The sequence below is a fragment of the Leptidea sinapis genome, chromosome 24 (genome assembly GCF_905404315.1).
Source record: "Leptidea sinapis chromosome 24, ilLepSina1.1, whole genome shotgun sequence".
Taxonomy (NCBI): Eukaryota; Metazoa; Arthropoda; class Insecta; order Lepidoptera; family Pieridae; genus Leptidea; species Leptidea sinapis.
In genome coordinates this window covers 4,285,253-4,306,266 of record NC_066288.1, presented here as the reverse complement: position 1 = coordinate 4,306,266, position 21,014 = coordinate 4,285,253, and the positions used below count along the sequence as shown (strand labels likewise).

General features: G+C 36.1%; 1 protein-coding gene across 1 annotated transcript in view; it reads left to right on the top strand.

Annotated features, from left to right (window-relative positions):
• Nucleotides 1-343: 343 nt before the first annotated feature.
• Nucleotides 344-21,014, top strand: part of LOC126971570 (protein turtle) — a 127,186-nt gene continuing 106,515 nt past the window's right edge. Inside the window, exon 1 of the mRNA XM_050817877.1 lies at nt 344-653. The gene's annotated coding sequence lies outside the window, so the exon portion shown is untranslated. The remainder of the gene's footprint in view (nt 654-21,014) is intronic.

The window sequence follows — 21,014 nt, the reverse complement described above, 5'->3', positions numbered from 1 at the left end:
TAACGTTTACGACTCTATTTAGATATGAATAGAGTTTTATTAAATTAAAATTAATCAAAAAGTAAACCAGAATAGCACCACTGCAAATTTATTCAAAACTATATTCAGGCTTACGCACTGGGCGTGTACTTGTGTCGGTAAGGACGCTCATGCTATTGCAGTTAGGGGGCTTGTTACGTGAAGAGCTTAGACTTCATACAAAAATTGGGAGCTCTCGTAGATATGTGAAGGCTTGACTTTGCCTAGAGCACATCAAAACGATCAATGCGCATGCGCGCAGTGCGGCCGGTGCCTTGGCCGAGGGGGCGCTGTCGTCGCGATAACGGCAGTAGTCTGCGCGTCGTCGACCGCTAACTACCTGTGACCTGTCGCTCTCATTCAAGCCATTGATCGCTTACGATCTTCGCAAAAAGCATTGTGTAACAAGAAGTCCTCGCACCGATGACATTATGGCAGTGATTCAATAGGTGTTTTAGTGATGAGTTCCGCGTGAGTGTTGGGATTGATGTGCCGCTGCCGCGAGGTAAACAACCGGTCCAGATAGGGAGGCTGCGTCTTGCGCCGGGCTCTAGTGGAATGCGGCAATTTTAACTACTGCGGACCTCAGGAGTCTTATAATACAAAAAGTGGGATTGCCCGTTTGCTTATTGAAGGTAATTAGAACTCATATTTATTTATCTACACATCTAATTAAGATATTATCATATTTTGATTTAAATTTTGCTATTAACAGAAATACTGACAAGTTCAATTTTAGTTATTGGTATTATAATTCAATTCAGACTAAATTTCGATGAAAAAAATCACAGAGAATAATTAAAAACCAACTCAATAACTCACTTAGGTGGTAGATACTAAAAATATGTCTATATAGGTGTGATAGCTCTTAGTCTATAATATATAATATTTAGTTAAACTATATAATATATACGTTCAATAAATGGATACAATAAGAACTCAAGCTTCGATACGGTAATATTCAGGTATTCTGAACCCAAGTTAGCGTATTACCTGGCGTGAAATAATCCTGTGAATCTATTTGAAAATTCATTGAATAGTTACACACACTTTCCCACGGCATTTTTATACAGTTCCCAGGGTAATTACGACCGCAATGTTGCAGAAAAGTGAAACCGATTCATTCAGAATTATTACAAAATAAAGCGGAACGCGTTACATCAATGTAATAATATTATAGAAACGAATTATTGTACGTTGCACAAGATGCCGAGATCTACGCGTGTCGTACACGAACACGATTACACCTACACCGCAAGCTATTTCTATCGACTCGAACTTGGAAATAGAGGAAGCCTTGGTGGCATATTAAATTGATACATTTTCAAGTTACCATTCAAATTCAAATATTTTTATTCAAAATAGGATTTAAAATCACTTATTGAACGTCAAAAACTACCACCCATTCGAAAGAGACTGCCTTAGACCTGAGAAGAATGGGCGCAAGAAAGTCAGCGGGCTTTTTTTTTACATAAAATATGGATTTCAATGTGATATCGTACAATAAACATTTATAATTAAAGAGCCTGAGGGTCATTGTCTTCGAGTTTAGCGGGAAGAAAGAATGCATTTGACATGAGTAACACAAATTCAAAAACATATTGGAATTATTTAAAATTGTAAATATTTTTATCTAACATATAAAATGTTCAAATCACTTATTTATAAATTAATTATTAATCGGTTCGTATAGATGATTAAATTTAAATAACACAGCTACCGAAGTGGACTAGTGACGGTTGTTGCTATTTGAGTGTCAGTAAAAAATAAAACTAATAGTGATTTAAAAGACGTTTTAATTAAATTCACATGAATCTGTTGTAAGAAAATTACTTTTATGTTTTTATACGTTTGTGATGTGATTCGAATGAGCCATAGAGACGTTTTAGCATCATTTTGCTATTCTCCCTTGTGAAAGCAAAGAGAAAAGGGAGAAGGTGAAATTAAACTATCGATATATTGTTGGGAGGTGAACGAAACTCATGTAGAGTCGCGCACTTCGATATTGGATTGCTCTACTTTTGACACCGTATTGAATGATACCGCTCAAGACCGCTCTGGGGACCACCGATAACTTCGTGGATCTAAAAAATCAGGCTTTAAATAAACTAATTAAATAAGAAGCATTTCGTGTTCTGTCTACTAATGGTAATTTATTTCAAAGGCTACATCTAAAGATCAATGGTAATTTACGGGAAATATTTTTGGGGCATTTTAGAAGATTCTTATAAAAATACTTTCAACTTCACTATTAAATGAATTTCTATACACGCTCATAAAAGACGAATATGACACGGATACCTTAAAGACCGGCAACGCTCCAGTGATACCTCTGGTGAAGAGAGTATGGGCGGCGGTGATCACTTATCATCACGTGGTCAAAAGAGTAATTTTTCTTTTATTTTATAAAATCTATGTAAGCACTCTTTAATAGCAAAGTAGGCTTAAACTGGACACGAATTATTTTGTTTCATGGAGCTTGCGGCATATATGATTTCACTTAGGGAAGGTTTATATTACCTACTATACTTACCAATTAGTTTCGAAATGGAGCGGTGATACAAGAAATTTATCGAGATTCAGGAAGTAAATGCATTTAAAATGGCTTGTTGGAAGTTAATGATCACTTCGACTTTAAGAAGGTGTAGATTTTGTGAATCGGAGGTTTTAGATGTCAATGAAACTGGAATTTAAAAGACAGATTCAGAAATATTGACTTAAGAGAGTGAGCGAGAAAGATGACGTAGCACGTGTTGTTGGTAAGAGAAAGAAGGGGCCGGATGGAAGTAGATTGACTGCACTACATGACAGGGCTGATGTGGAAGGAAGTGTTGGTAAAGGTCGAGTTAGACGTATGACTAGGAAAATTACGCAATTAGGTCCATCCTCGACCTTCAAGATTAGCAACAACGAGATAGCATAATGATCCTGATAGAAAGAGCCAAAGAAGTATGTCTGGACTCTACCAAATGGGGGAGTCCGCAAGTGTGATTGTATGTGTATATGTGTGAGAGAACAAATCTAAATATTTTTGAGTTGCTGAGGTTTTATTAAGTTAGAATTGTTGGGCTCATTCTTTTGAGATAAGTCAGTTGTAGTAGAAAGCAGAACTTATGAGTCTCTTATGATATCTGATCATATTAATTGGTATTGCACAGTATTTTTTTTAATGAAAATAAGGGATGCGACGAGCTGGACGTTCAGCTGATGGTAATTGATACGCCATGCCCGTTACAATGCAGTGTCGCTCAGGATTCTTGAAAAACCCCAAAAATTCTGAGCGGTACTAAAACTATGCTCGTCACCTTGAGACATAAGATGTTAAGTCTCATTTTCTCAGTAATTTCACTAGCTACGACGCCCTTCAGACCGAAACACAGTAATGCTTACATATTACTGCTTCACGTCAGAAAAAGGCGTCGTTGTGGTACCCATAATCTAGCCGGTATCCTGTGCAAAGCCTCGCACTGATCGAAGCACAAACATCGGTAATTACCACTACAAAGTGACACGATAGCTCCTTTAAAACCCCTATTCCATTATTATAATTCACAATTACTCGCTTTCCTGTTACGAAGCCATGTAAGTATTGAATGACTTGTAGAAGCTCCGGGAATTCTCACAGATGAAAAAAGGGTTTTATAACCATCCGTACTTAAGGGCGTGGGTGGCGATATTTTGTAATGTCATAACGTTTTTGTATCTTGTCTATATAAACGAAGTTGTAGTCTTATCTATATAAATAAAATGAAAGATTATTTCATTTATGTAAAGATATATGATAGAAAAAACTGGATAGATTTTTGTGATTTACATATGAAAGGAAAAGAGGGGACTCACTTGCGGTTATACCTACTTCATCTATTGGTACGCTAGTATCGCCTTTCTTTTCTCTCATTTTTAAACCCAACACCTAAGTAGACTCTAAGATTACTTCTAGTTGCACACACTCTAAATAGTTTAATAAGTCTCTTCGATCTATATATAAAGTACCCAGGTAAGAAATTAAATTAAATCCTTTTAATTTTATTGCTTAAATATTTGACCCTTATTTAAAAAAATCATTGCAATATATTAATTTAATATAAAGTTATTAATTATTTTTATACCCACAACGTACTCAATCATGTGTGTACGCGACGAAGTTGCGGGTATTAGCTAGTGTAAAAATAATTTCATTGGATTTAATGTTTTGAACATTAACTGTGCTATTACAAAAAAGTTAAACACGTCTTGAACACTTGTTTTAAAAAACTGCTATATCAATATGTGTCTTTCTGTTGTTTAGCGTTCAACAATCTTTAGATATTGCTTATATTGTAATACGAGTAGAATCTAAGGTGTCTCTAACTGATAGATCATGACAGTTAGATGACAGCTGTCAAAAATTGCGTTCCGTTTCTTACACTTCTTCTTGTTTCTGTACACTTCAGTTTATGTTGTGTTTAACGCAGTTTTGGTTAAACACAAGCTAAACACTGTTTTGTAACAGAAAAAGATAAACTCCATTTTAGATGTCGTTATTGTTAGGTCACTGACGTTGTTATAGTTAGGTTATGGCCACGTTTAAATTATTTTTTTGTAAGAACATCGTTAGAGATGAAAATTAAGTCACGAATGGATTTTTTTGGCAATAGACAAAAAAATCTACAGGTCAGCTGTTGATAAGTGATCTCTTGATCACACCAACTCTACATTGGAAGACGATTGGTCTCGACAAGAGCTGTCGAACGAAACATAAACGAGTATCGTAGCTTTTTCAAGTCAATGTATTCTAAAGTAAATTATATGGTGCAGTGAATATACCTGAAAATGGAGGTGTATCCCACTCCACCGGGCGCAACAATTCACACTGCACACTTACCGTATTGATTTCTTTGAGTCTATAGCTTAACTACACATAATTAACCGTTTGTGATATGCTTCGATTGAGTTTTAAACGCGTTTTAGCAATCCCCCTTCTTGAAAGGGAGAGAAAAGCAAAGCAAAGAAAAAAGGGAGAAAGCAAAATTGAACTAACGAAATATGGTTGGGAGATAAGGGAAACTCATATAGAGTCACGTACATATCGATATTGGAGTGCTCTAGTTTACGGTGTCAAAACTTGAATGACACTGCTCAAGAGCCGTCTGGGGTCCCCGATAACATGGTGGATGCAAAAAATGTGAATTTAAATAAACTAAGTAAATAAGAAGCATCTCGTGTTCTGTCTACAAATGGTAATTTATTTCCAGGCTAGGTATTTAAAGATCAATAATAATTTACGATGGGAAATATTTTTAAGGTATTAAATTAAATGGCGCAGTGAATATTCCTGAAAATGGAGGTTCTTCCCACTCCACCGGGTGCAATAATTAACTTATTGATTCCTTTGAGTCTTTAGCTATCGAGTGTCACTATAAATAAATCATATATAATACGTGAATGATAGATATGTAGCCCACCATACGACGTATTGCCTCCTACTATTCAAGACATATTCACAAATAGAGAAAAGTTCGGTCAAATTTCTTATCGGATTCATCTCTGTCACTTTTTTTCCTGTGGGGAACATTATAGTATATTTATTATAATGTTGCCCCACTTGCAAGTAATTCTACTTTAACTTAAACAGCTAGATAGATTAAACTAAGAATGTGTACATTAACATATTTCTGAATGTCTCTGTTAAAGGGAAGTGATTTTATTCATGTGTCTTTTATAACATTACTATTTTTATATTGTGTTACACTAATTCATTAGCACTACACAAACTTGAAAAGTTTTGTCCGTTTTTGTCTTCATACTATATCAGTGTTGTCAAGTTATATAAATAAGTTATTGTTTAAAAAAAATGTCTTAACAAATAAAATATCTTATTGTTCTTATATACTGAAACTAATATATAAACTAACTAGCTTTTAGCCACTACTTTGTTCGCGTGGAATAGTTACTTTGGGCAGACTTTTTATTTTTTAGGATACTTTGCAAATAATACATATACACAAACTGCTCTTTCCGCTGCTGGCGGCGCTCTTCTATGATACAGCGGATATCGCTTCCCTGCGAACTTTAATCTCGTTTTTCATCCCCATGTAGGCCAAAGTTTCGAAAATGCTCGAACAAATATATATAAATTACTTCTTATCAATTGCCTAAACACAAAGTTTCATGGTGTCATCTTCCGAACTTCCATCGCCTATCTCAACCCCCTCCATTTTTTTTCCATATATAAAAAGTAGCCTTTGTCCTTTTCCAAGCTCTAATCTTTGTACCTAATTTCATTAAAATCGGTTCAGTGGTTTATGTGTGAAAGCGTAACAAACAAACTTACATTCACATTTATAATATTAGTAGAGATATGTAATACAGACGCGTCAATACTACTTTAGCTATTATTTATCAAAATTTTTCATAAATAACTTATTGTAGGTCGTCGCACAATATATTATATTCAAACAATTATTATATGCCCAAATTTTATTGTACTTTTCAGTTAAAAAAACTTATAACAATTAGGTCAGTGTCGTAGAGTCCATTAGATAATTTATTGTCAGTTACGAGGTAGCATTAGGCAATATTATTATAACACATATTATTGAGTAAGTAAGATCAATTTAACTCTTATGTAGGCTGGCCGTGTAATCAGTTTAATTGGTTGAACTGGGGTCTTTAAATGTGACTAGCGTTTCTAAATTGCAAAACTAAATTACTTGTTTTTAAAATTATATATGAAAATTTATTGAATGGGCGTTATTTTGCGAAAATCCAAAATTATTCAAATATAGTGTGCCTTTCTTGACTGTAAATTCCGCTAAGATTCGTCTTCTAGTCTCGGGAAGAATTTGGCCAGTCAATATCTCCTGTGGATGCCTCGTGTGGAGGCGAATTACTTGTCGAATTGATAGAAGACAATTAATGTTAGCGGAATTTACATTCAAGAAGGCTCACAATATTTGAATATGGAATATATGTTTTCACTGGCCCTCACATCACACACCAGTGGGAGGCTGCTTTGGACAGGATGCCGGATAGATTATGGGTACCACAACGGCGCCTATTTCTGCTGTGAAACAGTAATGCTTACACATTTGTGTTTCAGTCTGTAAGGCGCCGTAGCTAGTGTAATTACTGAGCAAAAGAGACTTAACATCTTAATTATGTCTCAAGGTAACGAGTGCAATTATAGTGCCGCTCAGAATTGTTCTAATGGGCAGGGCGTATCAATTACCATAAGCTGAACATCCTGTTCGTCTCGTCCCTTATTGTCATAAAAAAAAATCAGCGGTCGCGTGGTGTTTTATTATCACTGGGATGCTCTGTTGGATAGAACGCCGGATAATTAGACCTGGAGATAATTAGATTCTTAACCTATCTAGTGTTCGTGATAGTGATCCCACTTTTTCTACCGACAAGCAGTAGGTAGTGTGCAAGTATTATTTCTGCTTAGTTTTCCGTGCACCATCACTAGTGAAACTACTGATCTTGTGTCTCGAGACTTAGATAATTTTTACGTCTAGATGGAGCCTCTTACTGTTACGCACCGCATGGTAACAGGCCAGATTTATTACTTTGTGTGCGTGACCTACGTCTTACCCCCGGCGATACTAAACAAAGTGACCGACCACTTTGTTTTGGTGTGCGTGCGTTGCTGAAAAGATTTTTTTTTTATTAAATTAAGGGACGAGACGAGCAGGACGTTCAGTTGATGTTATTTGATAAGCCATGACCATTAAAATGTAGTGCAGCTCAGACAAAATGATGTTAATGCTTACACAATACTGCTAAACGGCAGAAATAGGCGCCGTTGTGGTATCCATAATATGGCCGACATCCTATGCAAAGGAGCCTCCTACTAGTAAAAATGTAAAAAAATAATCTCTTATCAATAAGACAAATCTTCAAAATCAAATCTTGACAAAAGCCAACTGCAGTCCTGTTCAAAATTTTTCGTTCTTCAAGAGTTCCGAGCTGAAGCTGTACAAGCCAGTGGACTGTATTGCGGGATGCTTTACGGATCAATTACAGTGAACAATTACTTGTTGCTAGTCTCGTCAGTTTTTATGGAAGAGAAAAGCAAACCAGCTTACAGGTCACCTGATGTGAAGTGACTTCCGATCATATTGTCTAGCCACACCGGAGGAATTACAGGAGCGTTGCCGGCCATTTACGTGTACGCACTTTTCTGGACAATTCGACGCCAGCAATCAGGTCACACAACTCTTTGCATGGCACACTGTTATTAATGCGGTAGAAGATATACAATGCAACGACGTGTCTACCCATCGCCAACTAATCTAGCCGGTGAAAAAGCACTGGATATTCGACAATTCGAATAGGTGTAGGTTGCACACGGTCAGATTCTAATCATTAACAAAATTTAACGTCGTTGTCTGCTCAACAGGTAGGATATGTAAAATTTATTTAGCATTTTATAAGCCTAGTACATAATTTAGTTAAATATTCATTCATTCAAGTTTTATTTGTGTAACATAAATTATGTATGCATCTCAATAACATAACGGGTGTTTGTTAATATTTTTATCTTATGCAAATCGGTCTTCACAATATGATCACGTTTAGTCCAATTCAGAATATTGCTTTATATTAGATTCACCTGTGTATCTACATATGCATCAATGTATGTAACTGAATATTTGAGTGTGATTTACTTAGAATTTGTAGCCACATTTTGTTTTCTTCGTGTGCAACTTCGTGTGTTTTTTTTATGGAAAAGGAGGACAAACGAGCGTACGGGTCACCTGGTGATACCTGATGACTGCCGCCTATATTCTCTTGCAACACCAGAGGAATCACAGGAGCGTTACCAGCCTTTAAGGAAGGTGTACGCGCTTGTTTGAAATGTCGTATCGTCCCGGAAACACCGCACAAGGAAGTTCATTCCACAGCTTTATAGTACGTAGAAGAAAACTCCTTGAAAACCGCACGATGGAAGACTGCCACACATCCAGGTGTGGTGTGGTGGGGATGATATCCTAACTTGTGGCGTGTCGTGCGAAGGTGGAATTCGGCGGCAGGAATCAGGTGAAACAACTATTCGGAACACTCCCTGTGATAAATTCGATAGAAGCCACATAATGAAGCGACGTCTCTACGCAACGCCAAGTGATCCAGCCGTTCACAGAGCACTGGGTCCCTGCCAATTCGAGCTGCACTGCGTTGCACATGCTCAAATGGATCGAGCTGATACTGGGGTGCGCGAGACCAGAGATGACAGCAATACTCCATATGTGGTCGGACCTGCGCTTTGTAGAGCGCTAGAATGTGCCAGCTTCAAGTATTGCCGTGCTCTATTAATGACGCCCATCTTCTTCAAAGCCAATTTGGCTTTGCACTCCAGATGGCCACGGAATTGACAATCGCTCGGGATTTCGAGACCCAGTATTCCGATACTAGGCGAGGCTTTAAGAGAAGTGTTGTCGACTGTGTGTGACTTGCACTTGACTTTTGTAATTCCTATTCAAATAAAAGAGATCCCATTCTTCGGTCGGTCGTTCTTGTGTTTCAGGGCTCTAAAGTAACGTAGCGTCGTTTACAATAAAACAAACAAGTACATCGCAGTACCCACGGGCAGCTTGTGAGGCATGAAGTGCATTCATCCGCACTGCCTGTAGTTGTGTAAGGTGGTCTCACTTACGATCCTCATGTTCACTTTACTCTGTTATATTAGCTCGATAAATTATTCTCACTTTAGAGTTAACATTGATTTTTTTTTTCAAGAGGTAACCGACCGTAGTTAATTAAGTTTTCAGAAACGGTTCCGTGGCTTCTTATTAGTGTGTAAATAAACATTGTGGCTTTATCATCCACAAAGCTGTTGGTCAGACTAGTCTGTATGTACTGTCTGTTGTTGTGTGTATCCCAATGTGGTCTGCTTCCTTCCATCGTGTCAGGGTTCATGTTGTGTCCACGTCACATGGTGGAAAAACTCGAATGAATGCTTGCTAGTCGATCTTTTATTTTCAACTCTTCTACTATAGAAAAGTTGGCCCAAAGAAGCCAATGGAAAAGTGGCTTATGTAGAGAACAGAATCACCATATATATAGTATCTATACATATATACACATAATATGCAAATAAAGTTTTATAATCTTTCATTCCAGTCCGGCTCCTTTGCTCAGGATGCCGGCTAGATTATGGGTACCACAACGACGCCTATTTCTGCCGTGAAGCAGTAATGTTTAAACATTACTGTTGCTAGTGAAATTACTGGGCAAATGAGACTAAACATCTTATGTCTTAAGGTGACGAGCGCAGTTGTAGTGCCCCTCAGAATTTTTGGGGTTTTTCAAGAAAGGTTTTTCCTGAGCGGCACTGCATTGTAACGGGCATGGTGTATCAATTACCATCAGCTGAACGTCCTGCTCCTCTCGTCCCTTATTTTCCTAAAAAAAATTGAAATTCTTTGACGATAAAATCTAGTCTGACATAATAATTTAATAATCTCTAAATTAAAACCCATAACTACACATACCAAAAAAGAAGAGGACACTGTCAGTAAATTTTGCCAAAAACCATCTGTGTACAGCAAATACCACCTCCGAGGAAATAAATGGCGCTAAACTTCATAATGACAACTATGACAAATACTATCTTTGACTCACTTCATCTACAGTCCCCCTGAAAATGACATCTGGAAAGGTCTTGAAACGTCGGGTTAACTAAAATAAAAATGTTACTTTTACGCAAACATCTAATGTAAAACCGTTACAATTACACGCGTTTTAATCCTTTAAAAGTGTTTTATTTAAATACTTACATATTATTATAAATAAATACACTAAGTATTCTAAATTTCGTAAGCCTTCCTGTGGGCACGATTCTGAATATACCTGCCGCGTATCTAAAGGATTTTTAGTTTATATGGGTAACTTACCTTAAATAAGGGCGTTACCGCACACTGTGTAAAATGCGGCACTGTCTTTATAACCTTAAAAGAACTTAACAAAAATTTTAATCTTTAGGTCGGTAAGTTTTTTCTAAAGTTGATAGAAATATAAGTAACAAGTTAGAATAGCTAGTTGTTTTACAACGATTAAAATGAATTATGATTATAAATTAATTGAAAAACCTAGATTAAAATCCTATATTTTCCAGTAGGTAATTTGTACCCGCGTATAAATCTATTAAACATACAGTTTTGTAGAATAGTTTGAAACATCATCAAGCTTTCAAAAAAATGTATGTCGGTACCAACATACAAAAATATTTTTAACTAGTTGACCCGACAGACGTTGTTCTGTATATAATAAATAAAATAATGTTTTTATATGAATTTGTCAACAATATATCATAACATCAAAAATTACTTCGTAAAATATGCATCCTGCTGTCGTAAAGAAATTGTTTCACAGCAGAACTGTCAAACCGTGCGTCAGTAAATTCTCTCATAGAAATTATGTATGGACACATCAAAGGAAAAACAAAATTGGTGTTTTTATTTAATTTAGCAGCATTTTCCTATTTATTCACCTTTTAAACCTTCTCTGGACTTCCACAAATAATTCAAGACCAAAATTAGCCAAGTCGGTCCCGCCGTTCACGAGTTTTAGCGAGACTAACGAACAGCAATTCATTTTTATATATATAGATAGATAGATATTGTTATTTAAAATATAAAATAAAAGGAAGTAGGATAAAGTGAAAGCCCTGTATTAAATTCGTTACAAAGATTAAGCCAATTGTCCTTTCATCTCATTAAGCTTAAGACACGTAGGAACATTTAAAAAAGGTAAACCGGATCTTGATTACACGCTCAAAGTGAACCCCTTCTGTGGTCGCAGCGTGCGCGCTTTCCCATGCGTTTTACACATTCCAAGATTGTTTTTACTTGCTTTACGAATTGGTTTTAATGACTCGTGTCGCTTTTTTGCGGTGTCGTTTGACAATCCTGTTAGCGACGAGTTGGGAATCCATAGAAGAAGCTTCGTGAAATGAGTGAAGTCCGTATTAAAGTTTGCGTACCTACAATGAAATAAGAAACTCTTACCTAATATTAACTTCGTTGTATTCGTAGAGTACCTAGTGATAAATAATGATAGTGTCATATGTTTTACTTGAACTATATTTAAAATTTTGGATATTTTCTGCTTTTCACTCAATTTTTATTTATTTTTATAAGATTTTTCCATTTTAATGTCAAATGTTGTCCTCTATACGTATAATAATATTTCAAAAATGAACTCCTTCGTCGTGCTCGCTTAAATGTTGCTTGTGGCGGCGTGGGGCGGGTCGTTACTGTCCCTAAAGTTGAGAATAGAGATGTCTGGTCCATGCATTAAGCTTGTGAACTGACGAAACTTGTGGTGGCTGGATGATCCTGTCGTCGATATCCCAACTTTTTTGATAAATTTAGCTCTACTTTATAAAAATACTTGAAAGGTTTCAAATGCTTGCATAATACATTTATTTATACACCTACAGTGTGTGTGAATATCAATTTAGCATCAGCTGAACTCAATAACTCTTGAGTTTTATTTACGACTAGCTGACCCGACAGACGTTGTTCTGTATATAAAATTAAGTTTATTTTTTACCTCCTGAGAAAGAAAGATATAAATTCTAGTAAGTTATTCATTTTAAACTATTCTTTCAATTTGATTTCTGAACGACGGGGGACACATCAAAGGAAAAACAAAATAGTTGTTTTTATTTAATTCCGAGCATTTTAATTTTTATTCACCTTTTAAACCTTCTCTGGACTTCCAGGAATAATTCAAGACCAAAATTAGCCAAATCGGTCCAGCCGTTCTCGAGTTTTAGCGAGACTAACGAACAGCAATTAATTTTTATTTTCATATATAGATTTACTGACATTTTTAAAGTCGAAATTACTAACAAGTTGATCGATTGAGTTGTTGCATCACTTTGTATATTTTGTATGTAAAATAGTTGTAAAACTATGAAGCTCTAAATATTCTTTTAAAAGAGTGACAGTGAATTTCTCACGCTCCACTTTTCCGAAGTTATGGTAAATGGTAAGAAGTATATGTACAAGTACAAATCTTTGACATTCAATAAAAAAGTATTGGTTTGTTAGTATAATTCACGATATGAGTAGGTGATAATACAACATAATTCATATAATCTTAAAGTTGGAGGTTATCAGTAAGTTGATAAGTAAGTTATGTTCATCGAAGCGTGGTGACAGTGTGCTGTGGACTGTGCCTCTTAGAACTGAGGAAGGCCCTGGCCGCTCTACATTAATATTTCACACCGTACTTAAGTAACATGACTGTGGACTCGACGCGACCAACACATCGATTTGATTTATTTATCCGTCCTTGCGAGAAACTGTTACACTTTTCGATTTTGCTTTAGAATATGCAATGAAAAAGCTTTTATATAACTGAGACGAAGATTCAAATTTGTATTTTTGTTTCGGCATCGTAGACAATCCAGGGTCGTTACAAAATCTTAATATATATAATTCTTGTGTGCGTGTGTATGTCACTGAACTCCTCCTAGACGGCTGGACCGATTCTAATGAAACTTTCTGTGTGTATTAAGGTGGATTCGAGAATGGTTTAGATTCACAATTGAACTACCTCCTAAACGGCTGGACTGATTTTGATGATATTTTTGTGTGTTCCAGTAAATTTGAGATTGGTGTGTGTCTTCAGGTGGATTCGAAAATGGTTTAGATTCACAATTAAACTACCTCCTAAACGGCTGGACTGATTTTGATGACTTTTTTGTTTGTTTCAGTGAATTTGAGATTGGTTTAGATTCTCAATTCCGCCCATATAGTATAATTCTCCTGCTCATGTGTATATTAGTGAACTGCTCCTAACGGCTGGACAGATTTTTCAAATTTAAAACATGTGTACAGGACAACGTCTGTTGGGTCCACTAGTTTTATATATTACTAGCTGACCCTGCAAATGTTATTTTGTCATATAAATTAATAAGTAAAATTGCAATAATATTTTAGGGGTATGGAAAATAGAGTACGATCGATTGTCAGACCTACCGAATAAATGTATAATGTTTTATAAAAATCAATGAAGACGTTTCAGAAGAGTATGTCAGTAAGAGTATGGCAACTAACAGGTGATATGAGAATTTTATATAATATATATAGATTTGCGTTGGGTTTTTTTAAACAGCTCAATAATCTTAGGCCAGGAGTTTATCGTTAAGAGGATACATTAGCTGGGACCTTTCAAAGATTTAAGTATTGTAAATTAACTAGCTGTTACCCGCGACTTCGTCTGCATTTAACAGCGTGACTATATAAATTTAAGTTGCCGTTCCAATGCTGCCACATGCATATAACAAAACGATCATATATCTCTCATCATAAGAAATATTTTCGGTAGACCGTTTTTTCTCTTACTTACTTTGCACATCCGGCACTTCCGATTTTAGTGTATATGCAAGATCTAGTGCTAAAGGGCACTTACCGATTTTGGTCACGACACTCACAAATAATGCGGCTATTAGTAACCGAACTTTATTTTAGCAGCGACCATTTATCACCAGGTAACCCACTTTTAAGCTTAATCCTCTATTGATAATGTTCGCCACTCTGTGTCATACTTAGATAATAATCAAGTTTTAAAGCTAGGTACTAAAAAGAAGAAAATAATTTTAATAGTAAAAATGAAAATTATAATTCTTTCTAAATAAATTGATAAATACATAAATGAGCTCACCTTATCCCTTTGCTAAATGTTCTTCGTTTCGAAGCTAAAAACTTATTATCAAAATGGAACGAAAGAAACAGGAAGCCCCGGTTGATAGGGGATCTAAGAAAGGCAACATGGGAACGCGATTGGTGAAAAGAGAAATATCTGCTTGCTATTGTTAGTAGGAGCATGTTCCCACGACCATTGTGTAACGAGATATCAGTCGTCATTCATTAAAACTGCGACTTTTCCGTTATGAAATTATGAAAACCCTGTGTAATTATAGGCAACGCGTTGATCAATATGAGCGGTTGCAATCGAGTGCGATAATTATTGGAATGAATTTGCGCTTTGATTTAAAATTATACGAGCGATAATTTTAATAGCATTGAAAAATTTTGTTTAATTATTTTACGGGCTGAATTAAATTATTACGAGACAATTAGTAAGTATAATCTTTCTTTATTACCAATTAAAACATACTATTATAAAAGAATTTCTTGGTTAAAGAATATTCATATTTTGCACATATTTTGTTTTTAGGAAATAACATTACTTGAATACTTTTATACAGTTTATATTATTAGCTTTTTATTTTATTGAGGACCGATCAGAATACAATTTAATACCAGCGTCACAAGTATAATATGATTTGCAGCTATGTACCTTTCGACCTCTTTGTCACAGTAATTTTGCCAAAGCATTGCCGCCTGCTGGCAAGTTGGGTGTATCCATCTGAAATTATCTCTAAAGGATGCAAGGCCCAACATAAAAAATCACTTGATATTATCTCATTACTTGTCTAATATTGCAGAATTAATAATAAAGAATGACCTTAAGTTTTATTCTGATGGGAGTGCCACAGGGTACAATTCTAGGACCTTTCTTATTCCTAGTCGATCTAACAACGACTTGCTATATTTTAAAGATTCGATATAGTGAGAGATTCTCTTCGCCGATGGCATTAGATTATTCAAGGATGGTACAAACCTATACATATAATAAGATAAAATAAAGAAAACTTACTCATGTAGAGGCCAAAAAATAGCATTTAGCATTTTTGTGTTTTTGTCGGATGTCTGTTTGTGCACGCCAATCCCAGAAACGGCTAATCCGAATTATATGGGGCTTTTGTTTGATTTCAATCGGTTCACGAGCAAAAAGTTATGATGATACATCGATTTTACGCGGGAAGGTCGGACGCCCGCTAGTAGTTATATGAATATACAAATGTATAATGTGTATAAATAATACACTCATTTAATGTTAGCGCTACGGGTAATATGCATCTGATTACTCAAGTGATTTTTAAAGAACATTTGCGATAATGAGTTAAACTATCACTTTATACAGAGATATATACAAACTACATCGGTAAGTTCTCGCTTGCTTCTCTAATGACCAGGAAAATGGATAAAAAATAGCCTATATGTTTGCCTTTTTAAAAGTCTTTCCTTTGTATCGCATTATCAATTTGTGGATATCGATCTTTAGATCATTTATTCTCATTAAAAACATTACCAACTCTCACTTACATGAGAACAATATTTATAAATAATAATCTATGAATCGTCCTTATAATAAACGTAGGTATAAAACTAAATATAAGTGTGTGCACTAGAAAAAGGAAGTATCATATGCAATACATTTCGCTAAACGAAGCTTGAATAAATTATATTATGTATAGAATTATTTCAAATTATCTCGGCAAAAATTTATTTGTGATGCTATCTCATACATGATGTTAGTAATTTAGATGTAAAAAATCGTTATATAAAAAGCAACGGCTTTAACATATATTTTAAAACAAGTACCCTAACTAAAATATAAAATACAAATATTCTTCCTTCACTTATAAAAGGCGTCGGTTGCGCGATTGGTAGAACCGTTGTCTCTCACTAAGGTGTCGCCGGTTCGATTATTGCTCGCCACGTACTAACGTGATTTCGGAATTCAAATTTCATATTATGTAGGACGTTTATTCGACGCCTTATATATCTATAAGATCGGCAACCATCTTGTGATTCAACGACGTCAAAATATGACAAGAGAGGCCGCAGTTATCACATACTATTGAGCCATATTGCTCGGTTGTACTTCCCACTCGTATTGCTAGTTTCCCAACACTAAATGCTTCCCTGGGGCGTAAATTTAATAGGGAAGTCTCAGGCCCATAGGTGTCACTAGACTAAGGCGCCTGAGTGCTATTCGGTGTGGAAGAGTCACGCAGCCGTCCTTTAACAGAATGAACGGACCAGATAGACAGAGTTGGCGCCAGTTCCGTGCGAGTGTACAGTATACCTTATACCTTTTGTTACCTTTCGCGAAGGCTAGTGTCGATAATCTGCTGCTTCGGCAATTTTGAGGGCAGCTGTCTACTTTCTGGCTGCATGTAAACTTTCAGGATTGCGTTCGCATCTACTCATGTGTCTACAGGCCCCATAGTGGTAAGGCAGAAACGGATCGTGCCGTGGACTGTGTTATTTTGTCAATTAACGACGTGCTTGCATAGATCCCCCCCGCTGTGTGTGTCGTCAAACGGGCATAATGCTGAATGCCTTAGGTCGCGATCTGTACATAATTTTGGTCTGTCCAAACTGTTTTTGGCATAATCACATACTGCCCTTAATTTGCTTATCGAAACTGGGCAGTGGCGCTGGGTACAAAGGTCAATCCAAAAAAGTGCAAGTTGGAAACACAACCGATTATTACGCGGCAAAACGCTCTTGCGATATCTAAGCGTCGTCAGTACCCCATATGGAGCATTGCTCTCATCTAGTCTGGCGCACTCCAGTATCAGCGCGGCTAGATCACTTGGCGTTGCGTAGAAATTTCGCTTCATATACCGCATTTATCACGGGGAGTGTTCCGAAGAGCTGTTTCACCTGATTCCTGCAGCTAAATTACACCTCCTCACGAAACGCCACAATCTTGCCTATCATTTTCTCTATCTGGATGTGTTGCGTACCTCTATAGTGCGGATTTGAAGGTTCTTTCTTTGCGCGGTGTTCCAAACACACTACCACATGGGTATCTTCAAAAAAAGTACACTTTTCAAAAAGGCGGCATCGTTCTTGTTATCCTCTGGTGTTGCAGTAGAGTGTTTTTGCTCTACCTACAAAAAAAGGATATTATTTAGTAATACAAGTAAATATTAATGTATTTAACCATAAACGAACCTCGTGGCATGCCTTACCGTATCGATTATTACTAAAAATAGGTTCCTACTTCGAATCGATCAAACCGTGCGGCCCTACGTATCGACATCAATGTTAATATCAGCTAACAACGGATGAACACAATTCCAACCTAGTGGTAGGTAATTCAGATTCATTTCTTAACTAACTACCACAACCGGATGAACCAAGACATGTGGGTACAATAGATGAAATCTGGCTACCAGATATTTTATACACACAATTTTTTACACAGGCAATTTTGTTTATCCTACCAAAGAATATGTACAAGACAGTACCTACTACCTAAACCCGAGGTTCATTTTACTGCGCCTCATTCGTTTAGTTATTAAATGATATTATATATAGCTGGTCAAAAAAACGAAATAACGTAAGTAGAAATAAATAAACATAAAATAGGTGTGTAGTTATAGTTTTTTTTATGAAAATAAGGGACGAGACGAGCAAGACGTTCAGCTGATGGTAATTGATACGCCCTGCCCATTATAATTCAGTGCCAGAATTACTTTGCTTTTTAAGATTATTCAGTTACTCCTGAAAAAAAAACGATTTATATTATTTATAAAAATCATCCTGCACAGCAACAACTAAAAATTAACACATTAAACGAGGAAGCAGACGTATGCCAAAACGCTAAAAAGACAGCCAAGTCGTCTGGCCACCAGTCTAGCCAAGCCACTCATAAAAAGTGCCCGAAAAAACTTGCAATAATGGATTTGGCAACTGACAATGACATCTGAAGCGTCGATTTTAAAAGAGAATACGAAATGGGGATCCTCCTTGTCAAGTCAACCGTACTTCAACTCTTAAGTCTTAAACGGATTGATAGCAAAAACAGAACAAAATAAAATACAAATAATGACTTCTATCTATCATGCATATGTATTATAATATCTTTTTATATACTGTAAAACAAGGTAATAAAAAGTAATAACTAAATAAAATTATTTATATCATTTTATTACCAGAGACGAATGTAATTATTTTGTTCGGACATAAAAATATAAGCATTGAATATCGAAATTTATACGTTTAACTTGGCACTGGCACCAACTACAAAATTTTGTTGACAGTTATTTTTTTTTTTACATTTGGACACGGTAGGTTAGGACAAGGCGACATGGGTCCTGATGGTTCGATTTTAATTGATCAAAACTAATTGCATGCGATTTGAACTGTCGAACTGTTGAACGACGTGAAATAAATGTATTAAATTTTGTTGGCATGCGATATAATTGAGTTAAGATATCGAAATAATACCATAATTATATATTTTGTTTCACATCACCTAGCGACACATCACGAATATTAATTAAATTTATTAAATAAAATTTCCGCCATCTTGGCTAGCAATTTTGAACTGAATTTGTATTAAATTTTGTTGAGCAATACATAGTACGAGATCCGGCCGCTTGATTTTGGAGGCGGCTGATTATTGTTGCTTTGTATAATATACTGAATTTATTTTAAAGACAACTATGTGATGTGTAGTGTAGAAAAAATTCAATTTTATTTTTATACGTATATAATTCAACAAAATATATATATAAGTGTATATTATCAACTTGCTGACTTAAAGCTGGTAACCATATTTTTTCTATTCCCATGTTCTATACTTCTCATTATCTCCCAAATGATGTTGGTATCACCTAAAACATGAATCTGAGATTATCTAATAAAACCTAAACTGGATCCGTTTATCCTGCGGTTATCTATTCATCCATTTTGCCACCCATCGAATCATAAAAATTGAGTTTAATCCAAAAAACAGATACCTGCAGTTTCAAGCCGCCAGATCCTAGACAATGTTGGTCAACAATAAACGATTGAAAACGCTGTTATAAGATTTGTCACATATCAGAACTTATATTTGGAAAATTTCACTTCCCACTATCATCAGTTTTATCGTAGTAACATTGTGAACAATGTCTGTATGTTGCATAGTAGGTACAACGCATTTTATACTAGCAGGTACTCTGGTATCGAATATTTCCCATTTTAAATTAGGTAAATTGAGAGTGTATGTTTTACTAACATTCACAAAACAAACAATATAAATTCATCGGTAAATAAACTGTAACGCAATCTCCTTACAGCTCAATTTCCCCCACTCGTTACGGCCTTCACTTAGACCCTTTCGACGGCAACATAAAATTATGATAATTCTCACTTACCGCACTTCCAAAAGTGTACAAACTCGTTACAGTCAGGTCTTCGTTACATAATATCGGTTGACGGATGACGAGTGGATTGGTGAAGGAAACCTGCTAGGAGCCGGTTCGATGCCCGCGCGGGGCACTTGTCGCGTCTGCTGCAGGTACCTATGTACTTTATGTACTTATGTATAGAACAAGTACGATGTTTTCAAGGACATTCGCTTCGTTAGCAACAGTAGGTACTTACTTATCTCGCTTTGTAGGTTTTTGTTATTATTTTACAACATCATTGTTAAAATGTTTCTTTTCAGATGAAATGTTTGACGGTTAAATATGGAAGTATCGTATAAGATTTCGTTAGCTCAGGAAGAAAAATAATTTATGTAATTGACGGATTTTTGCTCATATTAATGTAAAAAAGAAGTATTATAGAATCACTTCGCTATCTGCCTAACTTCGTTACTTCTCACAGATCAGGAAGTGTTTTTTCAGTGAAATTTTCTATGTTGAATATTAGATACTTTCCCTCTATGGGCCTATTTTTTTTATGAAAATAAGGGACTAATGCAGTATCGCTCAGGATTATTGAAAAAACCCAAAAAGTCTGAGCGGCACTACAATTACGCGCGTCACCTTAAGACATACGACAGTTAGTTCACTAGCTACGGCGCTCTTCAGACCGAAACACATTAATGCTTATACATAACTGCTTCACGGCAGAAATAGGCGCCGTTGTTGTACCCATAATCTAGCCGGCATCCTGTGCAACCTCCAACTGGTAGTGGGCCTATCTGTGGAACATCCTCTACTTTTTTTTTATGGAATAGGAGGACAAACGAGCGTACAGGTCACCTGTTGTTAAGTGATCACCGCCGCCCACATTCTCTTGCAACACAAGAGCGTTGCCGGCCTTTAAGGAAGGTGTACGCGCTTGTTTTGAAGGTTCCCATGTTGTATCGTCCCGGAAACACCGCACAAGGAAGCTCATTCCACAGCGTTGTAGTACGAGGAA